The 3,321-nt window shown below is 34.9% G+C and overlaps 1 pseudogene; it reads right to left on the bottom strand.

Moving 5' to 3' along the window:
- Positions 1-2,111: 2,111 nt before the first annotated feature.
- LOC135321583 (thymosin beta-4-like) lies at positions 2,112-2,301 on the bottom strand (annotated as a pseudogene).
- Between the last annotated feature and the right edge of the window lie 1,020 nt (positions 2,302-3,321).

Here is a 3,321-nt window from a genome sequence, read left to right as displayed (position 1 = left end):
ATAATACCATATGCTTTTTGTTGGCATACTCAAATCTAAATTTGGATGTCAAATAATTTTCAGTAAAATTCCTGGATAAAATTACAGGCCAATAATCAAAGGGAACAAGGAGATTATGTGATACAGTATCTTTATTTATTTCAAAACAAATTTGGTATTGTTAAATTAACTTATAACCATCTTGACTTTTCCTTTTAGTGACTCAGTGGCCTTACAATAATTTTAATTCTATCGAAGACTTTATGTATCAGTCATGAATTAATATTACTAAGAAAACATAATTTTTAATATATGTGGAACTTAAATAAAATTTGCACATTAGGAATTTTTTATCAGAAAAAAAAGGTTAATTTTCTTTTATAATTACTTGTGATTCTATATATGATTATATATACATAGGCCTACTTTAATACTATCATCTAATTTTTTTAAAATTTAGATTATCATTACTTTTTCAACTAAGAGGACTTAATTTGGAGTTTAAAAATTCAGACAATAATGAAAAATAGGGTTATCTTCTGGATTTTCTGGGGGAAAATGCAGTATCAAATATTCTGGGCACTGTCCTTTGTAACTCCTGGTATTTCATATTTCCAAGGGCATCCTGATGTACCATTTGGCCTCCTTGTTTTACCTCCTTGTTTGCCAAGACAAGTTTCAATGAGGTGCAGAAAAGAGATTTGGGGCCAAATAATACAGTGTGATTGAAAAACACTTGCCTCATGTAAATACAGTTTTGGTGAGAGAATAGCTAAGATTTGCCTCTCCAACAATAATACCAACGTGATCTTGGAAAACTTCTACTATTGTTGCTTTAATTTGCTTAAACATAGAATTTTAAGGGCTTAATCAATATTGTTAAACATAAGATGCTCCTTCACTGAAGTTGTTAACCAGCAAAGTCATGTTTTGTTTCAATATAATATTTTCTTCAAAGGGATGGTAGCAGAAATAGTTGTTTAGAAGGGCAAAAAATCCTTAATATAACAAGTGGCATCTTAAAGAGATGGTTGTCCATTACACTGTAACTCATTGACTATTACTGAGAAAGAGTTTCCAATGGTAGGACATTATATATAGTACAGTAAATCTTTGCTTGAATCTTGTGTCTGCTTGCTTGGAATGAATTATAAAACAGCTATTGCAATGGCCCTGCTCCTTATCATGCTTCGTGTTGTGGCTGAGGATTATAAGTGAAGATTTTCTTCCCTACTTGATTTAGCAATGATCTTGCAGATATGTTACATAAGGTGAGCTTGCTGAAACCAGCTAGTCAAGGACTATTTATTGCATGAATCCTGAGAGTTTTGTGTATCTTCTCACAGCTCATAACTACAAATTGTTTTCAAGGTTCATATAAGACCCAGCTTTAGAGTTCCTGGAAAATAATTCACAAGACTTCTTCAGATGCTTCTTTCTTCCTAGAATTTTATTTTTGATGGCCATCACCTTCATGCAACACTCTGCCGCAATGCTGATATCCTCTATCATTGAGAGATGGAAAAAAAGAGAAACTTTTCATAGTAAAATTTAATAATAATAAAAAAAAAAAAATGAAGAGGTGGCAATGGTATTTCTCTACTCTTTGCATTCACGGCATAACCTTTTCTATTATTTACCAAGTATTAAGGGCATCAGGGGAGTTAGCAGGGTGGGAGTAGATCTGTCATCACACAATCTCAGGTTAAACTTCTTTTTTTTCAGGTTTTAAAACTTTTTATTTGCATATTTAAAAATTGTGCATTCCAATAATTAAAATCATTTGAACAACAACAAAAAAATGGCACTCTGATTAAACTGCATTTTACAGCCTGCAGGACATCTTGGACCACCTTGCATTTCACTCTAGATTTCATTGTTGACCCACCCAGCTTCCTCCTTCACCAACATGCAAGTTCTTTTCTTTCCCTGCCTGCCAGACAGGCAGATGGGCGAGGCAGGCGTGGCCTTTGTTGTCAGTAGTTCACCATTATTGGTGTGAAAAGGGGCAGCACAGTCAGTTCAACTTGATCCAACTTCTTTGCATCTTACAAAGTTAAACAGCTAAAAGAAGTAAAATAAGAAGGCAATGCTTGTGGAATGTACAGTGTGTACTGGCGACGCACGCCTCATTACGACCTGCCTGCTTGCTTCTACTGTTCAATCGTTTCTTTGGAAGGCAGTGGATTTTTCTCTTGCGTTTCTGTCTTCTTCAATTTCGATTTATCGAAATTTCTCAATCTCAGCCATATCGGGTTTGTCAGACATGATTGCAAAGGAAGCGGAGCGAAGAGTGAGCGAGCTGAGTCTGGTCTATGCAGTGGCCACTGCCGAGTGCCAGGTTAAACTATTTCTGCAATCTTTTGCTATGAGGACAAGTTTCTTAAACGTTCTTGTTTGTTTGTTTTTTGTTTTTTTTTAAGCCACAGTTTCCTCTGTGTATAAAGAAGAGCTAAGGATGGAGGCTAAATAAATCATAGCTCTCTTAGGGCTTTTTAGACTATTTAAAATGGGGCTGATCTGTAAAAACTGAGCAACAAGGGCTAGAGCAGCAATGAAAACGTACATAATTTGTGTTGCGAAAGATGCCATGAAAACATCCTTTAGAATCAACAACTCTCACTTATGTAAGATAACTTGTAATGTCTTATAAGGTAGGAAAAAGGCAAATGTTATTTCCTTTACTATCAGTGCAACCTCTGGGGTGGGTGTGGTTGCTGAATCTTTTATCTGCCTTTCTATACTGATTTGTGAGTGTGTGTGTGAGAATACATGGGTGTGGTGCAGATATGTGGCGATATGGGTGTGTAAATGAACTGCTAGGATTCAGGAGTCAACCTGACACTCACTTGTTCTGTGATCTGGGCTCTTAATTGTGATTTCCTCATATTTAAAAGACGGTAATTATAATTTCTCTCTAAATGTTACTATAAAATTCACATAAGTATATGCAAAGTGATTTTTAAATTATAAAGTACCATAAAATGTGAGACATCTATATAAGGTATGTACATGGGCAGTCAGATAGAAAGCAAATAGCTTCAATGCCCACCATCCTCTCTTAATTTTTTTTTTATTTTAAAATGAAGCACAAATAAATAAAACCTCACAAAATCAATGTACAATTTAACGTATCATTATAAAGTAAGCACCCTTTAAATACAGGCCAGATCAAGAAACAGAACTTTACCAGACACCCCAGCAACTCCTCTATGTGCCTATTCCAATCATAACCTCTTGTGGTCCCCAAAAAGTAACCACTACTCTAATTTTTATGATGAACACTTGTTTGGCTTTCTTTATAGTTTTATCACCGATGTGTTCATCTCTAGACCCTATAAT

Source organism: Camelus dromedarius, chromosome 6 (genome assembly GCF_036321535.1).
Source record: "Camelus dromedarius isolate mCamDro1 chromosome 6, mCamDro1.pat, whole genome shotgun sequence".
In the NCBI taxonomy this organism is placed as follows: domain Eukaryota; kingdom Metazoa; phylum Chordata; class Mammalia; order Artiodactyla; family Camelidae; genus Camelus; species Camelus dromedarius.
This window is presented reverse-complemented; position numbering and strand designations above follow the sequence as displayed.